Here is a 19,768-nt window from a genome sequence, read left to right as displayed (position 1 = left end):
CCCTTCAAGTGGTGAGCCCCAGGCACCTTGCCTGCTCCTCCCTGGCCCTGACCCTGACCCTGATGGGCTATCATTCTGTGGTTTCCAGTTCCCGTGTGGAGTTCTGTGATGGCGAGCCATCCAGGTGTGGGAGTGGCTACCTGTGACATGCCTATTGCCCTCTGTGAGGTTCTGTTGGTGTCCCCCTGAACCGTCCTGTGTTCCCCAACACAGCAAGGGTTCCAGCAGCACAGGGGTAAACCGGGGCTGAGATGGAGGAATGCCAAAAGCTAAGTCTGTGGCAATTCTTTCCATCATAAGGCACACAGTGTTGTTAGAGAGGGTTTGGCTGTGTGAACTGCACCCGGCCAAAATGGAAGTTCTGTCCTGTAGGGAATACACACAGCGTGTGCAATCAATCATAAATGTGCCATAAAGTTTGGGAGGCAAACACATGCAATAGAATTGGTGTGAGGACACAGGCCTCTAGGAGTGACACGTGGCGAGTTCACTGGCACATGAAGCACTTTTCTATTCCCGAGGAAAACGCATTGCGAAATTACAGGATTGAAGAAGGGGTCAAAGGGCGTGCAGCGAGGGCAATTTGGGGAGGTGTTCCAGGGGCATAAAGTTTCAATTGTGCAAAATAAATAAGGTTTGGCGATTTACTGTACAATAATGGGGCTGTGGTTAACTGTGGTGTAGCGCATCCTTGAAATTTGCTAACAGGGTAGATCTTAAGTGTTTTCACTATACACGCACTCACAGACATACATACACATGAGGAGATATGAGGTGTTGGGTATGCTAATTACCTGGATTGGGGCGAGTATTTCACAGTGCATATGCAGCTCAAATCATCAAGTGGTACATCTTAAATATATGCAACTTTGGATTGTCAACTATACCTCCGTGAAGTGAAGAACAGTCTTATCAAGGTGTGTGAGGCAGTTTATGAAAATGTTTCCTTGTGGAATTTTTGAAGTTCGTATTGTTTGTATAAATTTTATAGCTTGTTGTGATGTAGTTCTCATTATATATATGTGTATATATATATATATATATATATACACACACACACATATATATATACCTAATTTCTATTCTTAAGTTTTTAATCTTCTTATTACAAAGGCTCCCAAATTTGATAAGCATCAGGATCTACAAAATTTAGCTTTACATCTTCATCTGGCCATGTGTTAGTTTGTATTCTTTCTTTATTTTCTTTTTTAAATGATGTGCTTTTTTATGTGGAATTTCATCCCATCCCTACTCATTTGGGTTCATCTTTCTACATTCAATTTCATCACCTCCCTGCAGCTTTCTCCAGAATTTATTTATTTCTCCTAAATAAATAGGGGGAGAGTTGATGCTTTCCCCATTTATAATAATCTTCTGTGAGCCACGGAGGAAAGCAGACCCCACGCTGTGCTGTGTGGCAGCTCATTCAAGTCCAGAGTGGAGAGGTGGCCCGGAAGTGCAGAATGCCGACAGCAAGGACTCCGCAGGGACCGGGTTGTGTTCATCCCTATAACCCGCACTTGGAATTGTGCGGGGCAAATAGTAGGGTGCTGTGTTTATTTGGGGGCATTTGTGAAATATGTTTAGAATGAGTGAATGAAGTGGGACTACTTCTTACAGGAGCTAATCCTCAATAGGGCTCTGCTCTCTTTTAAGAGTGTACTACGTGACAACGTCTAGTCAGGATGGCAGAGTAGGTACACGCTGTGCTCACCTCCCCCCAGAACCACATCAAAAGTACAGCTGAAGAACCACTTCAGTACAGACTGATCACCCTGGAGAGCCCTGTGAAGACCAGCTGGACAGAGCTCCTACAGCTTGGGATATGAAGAGGAAGCCACGTGGGGCCTGGTAGGAGGGGCGGAGATGCAAAATGGGCGGGTCCCACATCCCTGGGTAGCGGTTCAGAATGAAGAGTGTTAACTCCTCTGCGGAGGCCCCTCCTCGGGAACGAGGGGTTCCAGCCCCAACCTGACTGGGAAGTTGTGGGGAGTCCTCTCCCAGTGCCAGGAAGAGGACTTCCCACAACATGTGGCATTGAAAATCAGCAGGGATTTTGTCCAGGTGAGCTGGAGGGCTTCTGGAAACTCGGGTGTCCTCTTAAAGGGCCCACACACAGACTCACTGGCTCACAAACACTCACCCTAAGCCCAGGCAAAGGGAGAGCATCTCAAAAGGCACCAGAGACATAGGGGGAGAAACTGAATTGTGTGGCTTTAAGACTAGGGCTGGAGGGGCAGCCCCCACTGTTCCTGTGTTGAGCCCTCCCGCCATATGACCTGCAGGCACAGGAGGGCGCCAGATTGGAGTCTGCCCATCCAGGTGGCAACTTGAGACCCCACCCTACCCACCCTGGTGCGCCACCTGCTTGTCTTTCAGGGACTGTTCCTCACAGGCAGCTGGCCTCAGCCCATGTAGACTTCCCTAAAACTCTCAAAGGTTCACAGGCCCCAGGCAGGCAGTGGCCGGCCTTGGTGTGCCCTGTGCATCTTGCTGAGTGGCTGCTGGCCTCAGCTCGCGGCGTGGCCTCTCTCCTGTGCCTTCAGAGCCAGCACAGACAGCTGCCAGCCATGAATTGCCTGGGAGCTCCTGACACATGGCCCACACCCAGCACAGGCAGCAGCTGAACTTGGACTACACCCGAGCCCCTCCCAAGAAGCCCCAGAACCAACACACCCAGTGCCTGGCTTCCCTGAGTGCTATGTTTGACACTCACTGATAACCTAAAAGTCTGTGTACAGACGTTACTTTCTCTTGTGCACGCATTTGTTTTATTAGTAAGCAGAGCCCTTAAAGGGCTCGTCCCCTAGTCCACAGATTCAGGTTCATCTCCATCTTGACTAATCCGGAAGCAAGGACATTCACAAGTCTCCTTGTCAGGAGTCACCACACAGAGCCAAGGATGAAGACTGTGCTCCATCAGGCATTCCCTGGTAAGCGATTTCCAATCTCTTTTAGAGAACGGTTTCTCAGAAAACACCGTGCTTTTATTCTGGAAGCATTCCATGGGAACAGCAACAATCCCAAGATTCCCAGTGTTTCCATTGACTTTGACCTGCTCCCATAGAAACTGTTCAGGTTCTCCAGAATGAAAGTTCCATGTTCTAGCAAATGAGTGAGGTCCAGGTTCTCCAGTCCGGCTCCTTGACTTTCGGCACTGGGAATGGTGGTCTGCGTGATCAGAGAGCCCAGGGCCTGGCTTCCAACCACCACAGAGCCCCGAGAGTTAGCTCCTCGAAAGGCATGCTCATAGGGTGGTGGCCTCAGCCAGAACCAGGGCCTGTCCTCTGTGGCTGTGGTCAGTCCTCACAACTGGTCAGCCTGGGGGTCAACCCCACCCACCGACGACGTGCCTACAACAATCCGGGCTCAACTGTGACAGGAGGACACACACGACCCACCCAAGGGACAACCCTAGAGCACTCTTACAGTGACACTTAAATATGATGTGATTGAGCAGAATCCTATCTCTACAAAACTTTTCCATCCCATGAACCACTACTGCACGTTACTTATATCTCCAGTGTTTACTGTGAATATCTGTATCGTCTTCCGCCAGGGCTGTTTATAGGTGTTTTAGTATTTTTAACAAACTGAATGGGTCCTGCAGGATTATTACAAAAGAGACCATCGGCAGTGTGGATACATGGGCTCCTGGAGAAAAACGAAAGCAGGAGCGAGGGCCCTTGGAGAGAGGCAGTCCGTTCATGCTGAGGGCTCTCTGGAGAGGGGCTGCTGGGGTTGCTGCTGGTGTTGAAAAGAGATGCCAGGCAAGGCGGCTGGGCTACCCAGCAGGCACCTTTCCCTCCATCAGTCTCGGTTTATTTTCCTCTTTTAACCCCCCTGTTCCGGGTGTTCCCAGCTGTTGCAACTCTGCCGCCCCTTTTGGACGAGACAGGCCACTTCCTGCTTTGCTGCCCGGCGCCCCCCTGCCAGCTGTTCTGGCCCTTCTGTTGGAAAAACCTCCTTCCCAGACCTTGGCAGCAACACGTACGCTTCCCACTTCCGTCCCGGCACTCATTCCAGAGACTCCCCAGGCCCAACATTTTCCAGCCACCCAAATCCTCCCAGATAATAACAACTCTTGAGAGACCCGTTGTAGCTATTGCAACACCATGACCTTCTGTAATTTGTCAGCCACCCTTACGAAGATAAGACCCAGCCACGTAATCATTTCCCAACAACTAACTGTGACCACCCCGGCCAGAGATTCGGAAATGACAGGACTCTCCTACTCCCTTCCAGAAACTGCAGCCATCTCTCTTTTCTCGATCTTTCCAGTCAAGGGCAGGAAAGGACCCACAATCCTTCAGGGGGAGGACAAAGGTATTTCCACATCCCTTGAGTTGTCAAAATCCATCACCAGGTTTGCGATGGCAGCAAAACACTTTGAATGCACATCTGAATGCCTTGCCAAGCGGCCCGAGTCCATCTCTGGGCAGAAACAGTGCTGCGGAAGGCCTGTTTTCTCGGCCATAGAGCGATGTCTTAGAAGGTGAATACTATTTCTGTACATTGAAGGAGATCATGACCTTGGTTTTACTTCAGCAGGGGAAGAATACAGTTGTCGGCTGTGTTACTGAATGGAGGGATCAAACTCCTGAACTTAGTGTGACTAAGCAAGAATGAGGGAGATCAGCACAGACGTGCTTCGAGTCAACACCAAGGAGTTCATAATTCTAGTAAGAGAGGAAATATTTGCAAAATAACTGTAGTTCAAGACAGGGTATGATGGCTATTGGGATGTGCAAAGTGCAATCAAAAGTCAGAAGATGCCTGCCGTGGTTGGTGGCTCAGTGGGTTGGAGCATTCTCCCGTGCACCAAAGGGTCTCATGTTCGATCCCTGGTCAGGGCACACGCCTAGGTTGTGGGTTTGACCCCCAGTTGGAGCACGTACGGGAGGCAACTGATCAATGTGTTTTTTCTCTTCTTTTCCCTCTCTCTAAAATCCATGAACTCAGTTGAGGATTTAAAAAGAAAGTCAGACGATGCCTGAGAACAGACTCTGGATGGGAAATCCAAGCATTCTTTAGACAGATGAGCAGACTGCTCAAACCAAACCTGTGTTCCCAGAAGACCTTGTGGGCAGTGGCTTTATCGGCAGACTGGCAAACCAGCAGGGAGCCTCATGTTCCAGGGGAAGGTTAGCAAGGGGAAGACTAAGCCATAAAAGAAATGAAAAAAAAAAAGAAAAGAAAATGAACGTAAGTCATAGCAGGCTGGTGCCAATTCTGCGAGAGCCTGGGAGCCACTGGCATTGAGGGCAGGTAGTAACATCATCTGACTCCCAGGATCCCCTGGGGTGTGGACGAAAAGCCACTGTCAGGGGCAAGGGGAGCAGAGAGACCAGTTAGGAGATGAAGGAGATGAAGGTTCCTGGCCAGAGACAGTGGGGACTTGACCAGGTGTGGCAGAGGCGGTAGCAGGAAGAAGTTGGGTGTAGGACACGCCTTGAAGGTAGAATCAGCACCATCTACCTGGTGCTTCGGGTCTTGGGTTTGGGGGTATGTGAGGAAGCTGGCCAATTCCAAGGGTCATGGCATGACAAACTAAAATTGTCATTAATTGGGATAAGGAAAATTCCAGCAAGTCACAGGTTCTGGGAGGAAGATGAGAAATTCAGTCTGTACGCAGGAAGTTGCAGTGGCCTGTGAGATGTCCATGAGGAGGTATTGGGCAGACAGTTGAATGTATACAGGTAAGTCTGGAGTTCAGAAAAGGGTGTGGGTCAGAGTTGCGAGGGAGTGTCCCATCAACTTGAAGACAAAGAGTGAAAGGGGGTCAGATGATCAGGGGAGGAGTGTAGACTGAGAAGGGAGATGCATGGGCTGAACTCTAGGACGCCAGTGTTAAATGACAAAGACATTTAAAAAGCTAGAAATGGGCACACATGCAATATACAGATCAAACATCATTGGAATGCACACTCACAACCTATATGCCCCTATGGGCCAATGTCACCCCAATACATTGAATACGAATAAAAAGTTAGAAGTACAAAGGAAACCCAAACATCAGAGGCTGGGCAGGGACAAATGGGAACGCAGCAGCCAAATGGTCCACGTGTATGAGTCAGAGCTGCCTTATCAGGTGCCTACCACCTGACCGCCCAGTTGGACATTTGGCCCCTTTTGAATCTGAAGCAATCCTTGTGTCCTTTGTTTCCAAGGTGGCCAATCATGAACCCGATATGGCACTCTGGCTACCCTACTTACACACTGATTGCCTCATTGGTTTCCGGGTTGAGTTTCAGTGAGGGGGCGATAGCCAAGGGCATGACAAAGAAAGTCAGGGCGGCCCTGGGGGTGTGTTCTCGGCGCATAGCCCTGAATCAAACAGTTGGTTTTCTCTGTCCATCACGCCCACTGGACCTGGACATTGGGCAGGAGCTGGCTGGGTCGGTAAACAGATCGGCCCTGTGGTTGTTTTGCCTGATAAAGCCCACGTGTGTTCCAAGCTTACTAGAACTAAAGAGCTCTGCTCCCACTAGCAGCGAAACGCCAATCATCCATTTCCTTTTAAAAGTACGTACTGAAACATCTTATTTATGACAAGTGTATTTGAGGAAGATAAACATTCTCTCGGATCCTCTGAATTATGTGCAAAGCTCTTTATAGTTACTGATTTGAGAGCCAAGGTGATGTTTAAATTCTCATGGCCCGTGGTGGGAGTCCAGGGCCAGAGAAGACATGGAGGGACCTGTGATCTGCTCTGCAACCTGAAAAAGACTATGAAGAGGATTGAGAGGTGGGAGGTGGGAAGTGGTGGGGTACAAAGTGACTTCATTAGCGGATAGTGGTAGTTAGTGTTTCCTTATTTCCCTGGGTCATATTCTGTTGGCAGTGGGGTGCAGGAGATGGCTTCCTGGTCAGGTGAGTTCACACCTGAGCCTGATAGCGCTACAGGCTGGGGTGAGACATTGTGTGTCTCTAACCTCAGCTCCCTTCATTTGTAAACTGAGTGTATAGGTTTGCTGGGGCTGTTATAACAAAACCTCACTGACTGGGGGCTTAACAATAGGCACGTCTCTTCTCACCATTCCGGAGGATAGAAATCCAAGGTCAAGGTGTCAGCAGGTTTGATTTCTTCCCAGCCTCTCTTCTTGGCATTTAGATGGCCATTTCTTTCCTCTTTCCTCCATGGTCTTTCTCCACCCGTGTCTGTGTCCTAACCTCTTTTTCTCATAAGGACACCAGTCATAGTGAATTAGGGCCACTCTAATGACCTCATTTTAACTTCTCTTTTTAGGGACCCCATCTCCAAATACTGTGACACTCTGAGGTCCTAGGGGTTAGGACTCTACTATACAAATTATGGGAGGCACAGTTCAGCCCATAACAATGTGGACAATGCTACTTGTAGAGTATTGCATTTTGCTTGTGTTGCATATTGAGAATGTATTTAATGCTATGTACACATAACAATATATATTACCTATTGATAATTATGGTATATCCAATAATTCAAGTTGTTTTTAAATGTTTATTGATGTCCAGACAAAAACATTTTTGCTTAAGTGCCCATAGTCTAATTCTTATGATTACAATGCGAGACTAATATAGATGTTTACAAAAAAGTCCTTGTATCTAACTTTTTTTAAAGTTATAGAGATATTGTAATGCAAGTTTCTTTGGGGTTATTTCAGGGAAGCTTAGGAAGAATAAAGTCTTATCAAATGAATCAACAACCAATGAGGGTCAGGAGAGAGCCACTGACTTGGGGAAACGTTAAGATAAATCATTTTAGGAGATGTGACCCAAAAGGCACAGACAGACTGGCTAACTTGAACTTAGTCGCAGTTTTACCACTTTTCCATTTTATGACTTTCATCCCCATCAATGCTCAGCTCTCTTCTCCTTGACTGGTGTGGCAACACCCTCCAGCAACAGAATACTGTGGCAATGACTACTAGAAAACACAAACTTTTATAAATTGGAAAAGGTGTGTTTTTTCTCTGGAGAATCAAGACACACACTAAATGGTCAATAAACATAAGAATGGATGGATGACAGGACAGATGGATGGATGGACAGATGCCTGGGGAAACGAAATAATATAAGAACACGTGAAGCCGTTGTTTTGCGTCTCACTTGATCTTAACTCTAGCCAAATATTGACTTGGCTGGTGAAGCCAACAGGAAGTCTCCCTCTTCCTTCTTCTGCCCTCACTTACTTCCTCCAGGTGTTCTGGAGCCGATGCCATTAAAGGTCACATTTCTGTTTCAAAGCCACGCGCTGCCTTTTGTTCGGCCAGTCACGCAGCTGCAGGTGGTTTGGGTTGGCACTGCCACCACGTCTGGTGGGACTGTCACTTCCTCTGAGAAACCTGTTTCCCCGTCTAGTGAAAGACCAGATCCCTCCTGCAGTAAACATTCAGGGTCATGCACACTGTGGGTGTCCCCAGGGCATGTCCTGGGCGGAGATGTTTACATCACTTAATGACCATCCTAATTCTTCCAGTTCACACCTTACTCTCTAAGTCTCCAGATGAAAAGCGCAGTTTTCTATCATCTCCTAAACATTCTACATCTGCGTAACTACTCTGCATGTTCCTCCTTCAGTATCTGCTTTCCCCAAGGTCCCTAAGCCTCTGGGCCCCTGGTTGCCTAATACTTGTCCCAACCCATTTCTTCATCCCGTCGATAAGGCAGTTCTTACCTTTAATGAATTGCAGCTTTTTCTACACAATTGGAGGCTAACACCGGGCATAACCATTGCAGGTGGCTGGTCCCAACGATCCCACCTCCTGGTAGTCACACCTTGTGTAGGTCACCCATACCTAGTAGGGGTGACTCATGTTTTCAATAAGCTAGCGCAGAAAACATGGATCGTGACTTCTAACTCTCACAAAGCCAGTTACAAGGACGTGAGAACTATAGAGCACACCAGTGGCAAGGTCCACGTGGCCAAGAGCTGAAGACTCCTGCACGTGAGTGAGCCATCTTGAAGCCTAGCCTTCCAAAAACTGCAGCCCCAGCCAACACCCTGATTATGGTCTCTGAAACCAGAACCACCCAACTCCACTGCTTCCTCATTCTTTCTCGTGTAACCTGGGAAATAATACATGTTGTTCTAAGCCTCGGTGTTTAGTGGATTCTCTCTGGCCTTGAAACTTATGTGCATCACCCTAGTATCTTTCCCTTATGTCTGGAAGCAAAGTCCCAGCTCTTCACCTGTCTACTAGAAACCAAGGGATGGATAAGCATTTCTGGTGGAGGTTGAGGGGACTCAGGGTGTCATCCTCTCATTTCCCCAGATTCTCATTATGATTTCTAATTTAAGTGTCTCCAAGAAAATGGTCTCCTAGAATCCTACTTTTTAATAACAGAATTATCGTGACTGTTATAGCCAGTATTCTATATAGAGAATAAGCACAGACATATTCTTTTACAAAGAAAGTTAGACCAGGTAAAACAATCTGCATGTGTGCCCCATAAGACATTCAGACACGGCACTAACGAGGGACACGGAATTACCCTGAATGGCTGGGTTCAAGGCTGTTGTGTTTGGTCCGAGAACCTAGAACCAGGTTTTACTGAGACGGGACTAAGACACTGCTCTCATGAACTCAGATGTCTGCTCATCAACCAAGCATCGTTTCTGATAAGATCATTTCATGAAAGTTGATTCTCAACTTTTTCTCACTGCAAGGTACCAGAGGACATGCCTCCAGCTTATCTGTGATACAGCTCATCTGGACAACGGTTTCTCACGGATGGGCAGTGGTGGTAAGTGGAGGATAATACCCTACTCCCCACCTTACCTACCCCCCCCCACAGTAGAACTAAATATACTCCGGGGGGCTGAGGAGTTCACAGGTGACTTGGATAGTCTCCCTAACACCTGAGAACCTCTACACTAAGGTGATGCCCACATACCCAGGGGCCAAGAAGCAGGGAGGGCTCGTTTAGGTTCTGGGGAGTCTATTGCCTATGAAGAGGGGGTGTTCTGACACTTTGGGGCTCCACCCTTGCAGAGGGCTCTGTTCTTTTTGGCACCCAGCTGACAGACACACAGGGTTATTACAGAAACGAATGGAGCAATTCTGGGCACCCTTTCAAAGCAGATATCAAAAAGGTATTTTTAGATGGTTTTAAAGATCTGATCTTTTTTTTCCCTTCGAAAATACCGCTGGAAAAGGGGGCATGTCAAGGTTGACTCTTCACTGTGGTTCCTTCCGGCTCTGTCATCCTCTCTGACAGTGTGTCCTCAGCCTGACCCTCGGGGTGGACCATCGCCCATCCTTTCCAGGACGCCTGCAGGGGTGCCAGCTGGTTCCAGGCTTTCTAGTCTCTGGATGAGAACACAAAAATGAGCTCACTCATTCAGAGGTGAAATAGGAGAACTGGAATGTTTGCCTGAACACCAGCGAGACCCTCCCTCTCTCTTATGAGGGATTTCAGGCTGCACCCACCCGGGTGAAGGAACTTAGAGTTGAACTGAGAAAGTGAATCTACATGTTTGTGGGCAATTGCAACTATTCTCCACTAGTCTGGGATATTAAACATATACGTAAATATAGACGGACCTAAGGATTTATTGAACACATGCTTGTCGGATGCCAACTCTGTGGCGCCCACTGCATTAAGTGCTGGGAATTTAACAATGAACAAAACGACACATGCCCTCTTTTCTCATGAGGATTACAGACAATGAACAGATGAACAATATTAAAGTACAAATTTTGTTACGTGTGACAAAAGCATAAGACATGACGATCGTGAGCTGTCTGAGGGGAGTTCGTGGCTTTCTTGTTTACAGCTGCTTCCCCGATTCCTGGAATCATGCCTGACACACAGTAGGAACTTAACACATAGAGAGTGATTTGATGAGTTTATATGTTCATCATGAGAAATTATAATAAAGAGACCACTTAAATTGTGGGAAGTCAGGGAAAGGCATACAAACACCAGTGGGAAAGATTAGCAGAAATTACCCACAGGAAATAAGTGGGTGCAGAAAAGCCTTCCAGAAAGAAAGCAAAACGGGCTGTTCCCAAAGTCTACTCTTTCTAAGCTAAAAGTCACAAATCACAATGGAGCAATTTCCATGATAAATACCTACACATCAAACAATGCAAGAAACCCTGCCTTTTACAGCAACAATTATGGGATGCAAAGGGTGGATTAAAAACACATTAATAATGGGAAACTTTAAAACACTACTCAGAATAGGACGGTCTAGTGAAACAAAGTGATGAAAATGTAGAAGAGCTAAACAACATAATAAATAAGATATAATAGCTAAATATTAAACCTCTCACTCTAACTATAGAAAATGTGACTCCTTCTCAAGGTATAAGGATTATTCCCAAAGTGGAATCTTGTAGCAGGTCACAGAGAAGATACCGGTGAGTCAATAAAGTAGAAATGTTACAGGCTGAGATAGGTCGGTTCTGGAGAACTGATGTGACATCACTTTTGTGTGGCATCTAAAAGTACCAAATCTGTAAAAAGCAATAAAATGGCGGTGACCAGGGAATGGGGTGGTAAGAGCGATAGTATTTAAGGGTACAAACTTGTAGTGCGTAGTAAATAAGCCACAGAGATCTAATGCAAAGTGTAACAAATATAGACAACATAATGCACTATAACTACATAATATGATCTATGTTGCCACAATAACAATCATATTACAGCATGCAAATATATCAGATTGGCATTCTGGACACTTTAAGTGTACACAAAGTTAAATGTCCAATTTATTCAATTAAACTGAATCAATTGTAAAATACTAGGGTTGTTTTGAATGTTCTTATACACAAGACCAGCTTTAAGAAAAGCTGAAAGAAGCTTAATAATGGGGGACAACGCATTAGTAGCTGAGCGTGCCCACTAAGAAAGGCTGAATCATGGACATTGGCAGTAGCTGACAGAGTGAGTGTGTAAGCTGTAAGTGTGCAAAGGATGGACTTGTGAACCTGGTAAGTGACTGACAAGCTTACACTTGTGAGTAAAACAACCAAAGTATCAGTGAACCTATAGTTAATATCCAAAGTGTACTGGAAAAAAAATCTAAGATGTTCATTGTCTGAAGACTCTCATAAGAAGGGGCCTCAGAAAGACCATTTTTAAAGAAATTGGGCTGAAGCTTGAGCAGCTTCCACAAATACTGCAAAACCACTTATAAAATTTAACATCCATCCCGGGCAAAAACACATGAAAACAGGTATTAATGAACGCCTTCTTAATCATAGGCCAGGGGATATAAATGTACATGTTCATCCTGAAAGTCCCACAGCCAGTATCTTGCTAACTGAGAAAATGCAAGAGCACCAGAAGCACTTCCGGGTTAGGAACAAGACAAGGGTGGTCCACTGTCAGCACTCCTTCAACTTCGTGTTGGAGGTAGGAGCCATGCAGTTAGGCGACAGATCAATGACAGGTTGTTGAGATAAGGGTTGAAAAGAAACAAAACCATGTCTAATTGCAGAGGGTAAAATCCCATCGCTGTAAAACCTTAGACAACCAATGATAAAACGAATTCAAAATCATTCAGTAGAGCAACAGGATATAACACCCACATACACAAATCAGTAGCTTTTATACACACAAACAGAACCAATTAGCTGAGAAAAATGTTGGAGAGACCCCATATACAATAGCAACAAAAAAGATAAAATACCCAGGAATGAATTCAAGCAAAAGATGTGCAAAACCCCTAGGAGAAAAACTTTTTCAGATTTCTAAGGATCACAAAAGTAGACCTGAACACACAAAAACACATCAGTTGTCCTTTGGAAAGAAGACTCAGTTCATAAAGATGCAGTTTTTCCCGAGTTACTTTAGTGAGAAAAAGAAAAGGATTTTTGTAAAGCAATTTTTGATAAGATAATACCAATAAAATTACTAACAAGGTTTTCACTTTTTTATGGAGTTAGACAAGCTTACGCTAAACTTTAGATGGAAGAAAAAATGTGTAAGACTAGACAGGAGCCCAGTTTTTAAAAATGTTCATGAGGATTACCTCTTCCAAATATTAAAATATTCTCTAAAGCCTTGAGAATTAAAACAATGTGTTACTGGTACATGAGTAGGCAGACCAAAGAATAGAATAGAATAGAAAAGCCCCCAAAATGGACTAGACCCTTATATATAAGGAACGTAGGATACGTGAAATGTGGTGTCTCAAGTTACTGAGGCAAAAAAAAAAAAAAGAGGGCTTTTCAATAAATGGTGCTAAGACAACTGCATAGTCTTTTAGAAAAAAGATCAGATTAGATCCATGTCTTATACCACACATATTCACCAAACGAATAGCAGAATTGAAGAAACCACACCAATACTGGAATAAATTATGCATGGATTCCTCTTTAACCTGGACACGGGGAAAGTACTAACCCAATAACTTCTAAATACAACATTTGGGACATGTGCCCTCAGGTTAATGTGAAAAGGTTTTCTTTAGCCAGGAATCAAAATCTAGATGGAATAACAAATAAAAAATGACAAATTCAACACATAAAATAAATAAATAAAAACTTTAGCATGGAATTTAAACACCCAAGCAAAAATAAAGTTAAAATACAACTGCAATATATATCACTGTTAAAAGGCTTCTGCGTACATGAAACACACTTAAAAAAGTGAAGGAATGAGACCTGGCTGGTATAGCTCAGTGGATTGGGTATCAGCCTGCAAACCAGAGGGTAGCTGGTTCAATTCCCAGTCTGGGCACATGCCTGGGTTGCAGGCTAAGTCCCCCATAGGGGGTGCTCAAGAGGCAACCAACACAATGATGTTTCTCTCCCTCTCTTTCCCCCTCCCTTCCTTTCTGTCTAAAAATAGATAAATAAAATATTTTAAAAATAGATAAAGGAATAAAAAAATTAAATTCTGAAAAAATAAGCAAGCAATATGAGTTTGGCAGTTTATAAGGATACAAATTTGGCCCTAAAATATACAAAAAGAAAAATGCAAACCAAAAACTAAGCTGAGATCCACATGAAAGTGTGAAAAGGATATATAATATGCCCACTAATCAGGCAGTAATCAAAAGAAAGCAGACTTCAGAACAAGGAACATTCCCAGGGATAAAAATGAACAATATAGCAATAAATGCTTGACTTCTGGTCAAGATGGCTGCATCCATAATCACACTAAAATTACAACTAAATTATAGAACAACCATCATTGAGAATTGGTCTCAACTTGCATTGTAACTCCCATTCGGTGGCCCCAAGCCTGGCATAAAGGAGGTTCCCGTCCTGGCCTGGAGTGTAGCTTCACCTAAGTGGTCACAAGCCAGGAACAAGGGGTGGCTGGCCTTGCATTGACACAGATGGGGAGGCAGTCAAAATGAGAAGACAAAGAAACATGTGTCCAGTGAAAAATGGACAAAACAACATAAAAAGAAGTGAATGAAATGGAAACAAGCAATCAACCAGATACGGAGTTCAAAACACTGGTTTTAAGGAAGACCAGTGAACTTAGGGGAAGAATAGTTAAATTCAGGGAGAAGTTAAAAGAAAGAGATAAACAAAAAAAAAGATAAAAAAGGAGGTAAAAAGTCTAAAAACCAGCCAGTCAGAAATGAAGAATACAAAATGAAATGAAGAATACATTAGAAGCAGTCAACAGCAGATTAGGTGAGGGAGAGAATCGAATTGGCAATCTGGGAGACAAGGTAACAGAAAACAGCCAATCAGAACAGCAAACAGAAATAGGAATTCAAAACCACAAGGGCAGTTCATAGGGCTTCTGGGACAACACCAAGTGTACCAACATTCACATCACAGGAGCATCAGAAGGAGGAGAAAAAGAAAAAAGGGATTAAAAACCTACTAGAGAAAAATAATGACTGAAAACTTCCCTAACCAAGCAAAGGACATAAACATACATGTCCAGGAAGCACAGAAATTCCCAGGCAAGATGAATCTAAAGGGCTCACATCAAGACACGTTACAATTAAAATACCAAAGATCAAAAACAAAGAAAGAATCTCAAAAGCAGTGAGAAAAAGGCAGTTACTCACGTACAAAGAATCTCTCCTTGGACTATTAGCTAATTTCTCAAAACCAAAAACAAAAACAAAAACTTTGCATACCAGAAGGGAATGTCATGAAATAGTCAGGGTGATAAAAAACAGTCTTATAATCAAGATTTATATGCACAGCAAGGCTATCATTTAGAATCAAAGAAGAGATAAACAGTTTCCCAGACAACAAAATACTAAAGGAGTTCATCACCACTAAACCAGTATTACGAGAAATGTTAAACAACTTCTTTAAGTAGAAAAGAAAAAAATCAAAAACATGACTAAGAAAATATAGGAAAGAAAAAAATTTTCCCTGACAGAGGCAAGCAGTACAAACACTGGATCGACCTACTACATATAAAGCTAGTACAAAGGTTAAAAGACAAAAGTAGGAAAAGTATTTGTAATAATAACGATCAACTGAAGGATGATTACACACATACATGCAAGATGTAAATAAGACTGACAAAGACATCCCTGATTGGCGTGGTTCGGTTGGTTGGGCGTCATCCCGCAAAGTGAAAGGTTGCCGATTTGATTCCGGGTCAGGGCACATGCCTGGGTTGCTGGTTTGGTCCCCAGTCGGGGCACATACAGGAGGCAACCAATTGATGCTTCTCACCCCCTCTCTCCCTACCTCCCCCTCTCTCTAGAAATAAGTAAATAAAATAAAAAAAACTAAATAAAAAATAAAATGCACTACTATAAACAAACTAATAATCTTTAGGACACATAAAAGACATAAAGAAAAAGGAATCCAAATATAACACTACAGAGAGTCATCAACACACAAGAAAAGAACAGATACCATAAGGTTTCACTCATATGTGGAATCTAAAAATCAAAGTACACACACAAAACAGCAACAAACTTCCAGACACAGAAAATGAGTCGACTGTTGCCAGCGGGAGGGGGTTCGAGGGCTGGGTGAAGCCAGTGTAGGGAGGAAGAAGTTCAGATTGGAAGTTAGAAAATACTCACAGGAATATAAAGGGAATATAGTCAATAATATTGTAGTAACTACATATGGCGTCATATGGACACTGGGCTTCGCAGGGCAATCACTTCATTAGGTATATAAATGTCTAATCAATATGTTGTACAACTGAAACTAATACAATAGTGGATGTCAACTGTAATTGAACACTAAATTAATTTTAAACATTCTAAATCTCCAAATACCTAAAAAGAATCTAATAAAAATGTATAAGACTCCGACACAAAAACATATAAAAATTGTTGGGAGGAATGAATGGAAACGTCAGGAATGGAGAACAGTGTGTGCCATGTGCAAGGCTTGAAAGAGTCGATCTGGAAAAGGCAGAACTTGTCTTGAGGCGACACAGCCTCGGGTAACATCCCAGGAGCGTCCGTAGGTATGCGGACATTTAAAAGTAGGTAAGAGACAGAGACAATTGAGAAAAGGTGGACAAGGAGGAGGAGACCGTTGTGTGAACATCACTGCCGACAGATGTCTCATAAAGACACGACAGCAACGACAACCGCACCAGCGCGAGCGCGGACCAGCAGCCAGAGCGCGCAGAAGATCTGGAAACAGGCCTGCATGCTCCTTGGACCTTTATGCAGGATCAGAGGCAATTTAATGAATGACCTTTTCATTAAATAGCGCTGGTTCAATTACACAGTAATAAGGGGGGAATTAAACTCGATCCCTACTCAAGTCACACACGAGCATATCGCTGCTGGTGAGTTACAGATCCATCCAAACGTGAAAAGTAAAACAATATTGGCTTTCAGAACGTACTACGTGAGACTTTCTCCATGACTTGGGGGCAGGAAATAATTTCTTCAAGGATACAAAAGGCACCGATCACTCAGGGAAAGATTTACAAATTGGACTAAATTAAAAGTCAGAATGTCTGAACATCCAACAAGAGCAGTAGGAGAATTAAATGACAAGTGAAGAGAGAATATGTTTGAATTACGCACCTGGCAAAGGAAGATGATAAGAAAAGACAAAGTAACGGAAAAGGCACCAGGATAATCACTTCACAAGGGCACATTCAAATGGCCCATAAACAAATGTGCTTAATTGCAACTGTTACTAAGAAATGCAAGTTAAAACCACAATACTTCTATAAAACCCGAAAAATCCAGCATTGGCAAGAATACGGAAAAACTAAAACTCTCAGTTGTTACTGGGAGGGTTACAAGTCAGCACAACCACGTCTGAGAGATGGTTTGGAAGAATCTTTGAAAGTGACGCACACAGGTTCCCTTGGACCCAGGAATGCAGCCCCAGGTGTGCACAAGAGAAGTGCATTCATGTGCACGCCCAGAGACACAGGCAAGAGTGTCCCTGGGCAGCAGTATTTGGGGGGGGCTTAGAGCAGGAAATGTCCTGGACCCCTGAGGCCCATCACAGTGGAATGGAGACATTAACTGGGATGTATTGTGGTAGCAGGCAAGTAAACCGACAACAGAAAAACATGAATGAACCTCCCCAACCTTGGGCTAAAGGAAATAGTCACAGAAGTTGTTTGCTGGGTGATTCCATTTCAGCAAGGCAGAAGGACAGACAGAACTGATCTGCGGTTTCAGAAGCCAGGTTAGTGGGCTCCCACGGGAAAGTGGTCGGGAGAGAGCTCCGGCAGAACTAGTAACGAGCTAGTTATGGATCTGGGCGGTAGGTTCAGGATGTGATGTTTGCTTGTTTGTTTGTTTGTTTGTAATCCTCACCCGAGGATATGTTTATTGATTTTAGAGAGAGAGAGAGAGAGAGAGACAGAGGAACGGAGAGAGAGAGAGGGAGACCAATGTGGGAGAGAAGCACAGATCGGTCGCCTCCCACCCGTGCTAAACTGGGAATCGATCCCACAACCTGAGTATGTGCCCTGACCCAGCATCAGGGCACGAACCTGCAACCTTTTGGTGTACGAGACCATGCTCCAACCAACTGAGCCACCCAGCCAAGGCCGGGGGGTGGTTTTGTACCAATTTGTCATGCTCTACATGGGAAGTTTTTTGCAATTCAGGCACGTGTATTTCAATCACAATTTTTTTTAATCAAGTAAAAATAAAATTGAAAGTTGAGACCACTGTGGTCATTTGGGGTCCTCAGTGCCACTGAGCAAAAAGCAGAGGATAAGTCGAGGTGATTGACTGATTGCCAGGTGGAAACCCTGCCACCGACACCCACCAAGGCCAAAAGCCAGCCCGTGCTCTGGATGCCCTGTAGACACCCTGGCCTGTAGTACTTGCTGGTCAGTGGGAAGCTGTAGCCGCTCAAGAAAGGCCGGCCACTAAAAGGGGTCACACCACCTGGTAGAAACTCTGACCCCCTGCCATGATGGTAGAGCTGAGTTATAAAAATGGTGCATCCGGGTGGTTTAAATGAATTAGCTCTGCCCACTGCTGCATGCTAAACCTCGCTGTGCATCCTGTCCCTCCAGGGAGCACGTCTCCTCCTATTTTTCTTGATAGCTTTCGACTTAGCTAGACAGGTCAGTCTGGCCTGGTCTCAGTTCTGCCTTAAAATTTGAGTGATAAGGTTAAATTTGTGCTAACCAAAGTTACTTTTTAAAAATGAAAAACCATTCTATTGAGACACAGGCCCTAGAATTCTTGAGCTGTTCTCTAGAAGAACATATCGTCAATGCAAGTGGATGCAGAGATTTCCAGTCACTTGAGCTGAAAGAGCTCCTTTAACATGTGTATGTCATGTGCACATATGTGTACACATGTGCCCACGTCTACTTATCTGACTCTCACACAGTTGCAGTTTTGCCTTTCGTATGCATGCACTGGTGATCACTCTGTTAAAGTGGAAAATACAAAGTTCAGGGTGACTTTTTCTGTCTCTGCATCTCCCCTGAGTTGTCATATTTTTAAATTTACGTTTTCCACATTGCATAGTAACAATAAAACTTATCTCCTGTCTGTGTCTTAAGAAAAAGACTAGAGCACATCCATGCTGGCAATGAGGAAGAAAGAAGTCATCGTAGAATGTTCCAGAAGAAGACAGACTGGGATTGCAAGTGGCGATTCTTGTGGCCTGTGAGCGGGTTGCTGCTGCAGCGTCCGTCATCCTGCGGGAGAGGCCCCAGGGGGTAGGAGCTCATGTTCTCGCTCCAGTTTTTGCTTTTGTGTGTGTGTGTGTGTAGTTTCCGCATCTTTGAAATGTGGGTGGTAATGAGAGTACTGAAATCCTGAGGCTTTGGTAAGATTAAAAGGATTAAAACATGCATAGTGCTAGCCTGTGCCTGGCACCTAATAAGCACTTTATAATCGTTTACTTAAATAAAAATACAGACCTGGAGGGAGGGAGACAAATGGCTTAGGCTTACGAACAGCATGACCTTGTAAGTGTACCTTGACCGCTGTAAAATCAGGACAAAAAGTTGCACCTATCTGGCAACGTTTTCATAAGGTTAGACAGGTTAGCACATCGGTTATTAAATCTTGGCAAATGAGCACACACTCAGGTTTCAGACGCACTGAACTGCATCCCCGCCTCTGTGGGGTAATGCTGCCCTCTGCTGGACAATAATGCCTGTTTTTAAAAATTGACTACTGCTCTTGCTCCCCAAATCCTCATCTCATCAAGCGCTAATAAGCCAACCGCCTTCCACGAGGTTGTTCTCTTTGACCACGTTTCTTTGGCTGCTGGGATCAAACATGGCTTTGATGAAATCATCAGCCGTAAGTGGCTTTCTTCACTTGGCGAACAAATGGGCCACTCGGCCACTCACTTTGGTTGCAGCCCTACTTCCAAGTTTTATTTTTACGAAGAAAATCGGCTGTGTTGAGATTGGCCTGTTCACATTTTCT

This window comes from Sturnira hondurensis, unplaced genomic scaffold, assembly GCF_014824575.4.
Source record: "Sturnira hondurensis isolate 20B ecotype Veracruz unplaced genomic scaffold, ASM1482457v3 Scaffold0018525, whole genome shotgun sequence".
NCBI lineage: Eukaryota > Metazoa > Chordata > Mammalia > Chiroptera > Phyllostomidae > Sturnira > Sturnira hondurensis.
The sequence above is the reverse complement of the archived record's forward strand: the minus strand, read 5'-3'. Positions refer to the sequence as shown.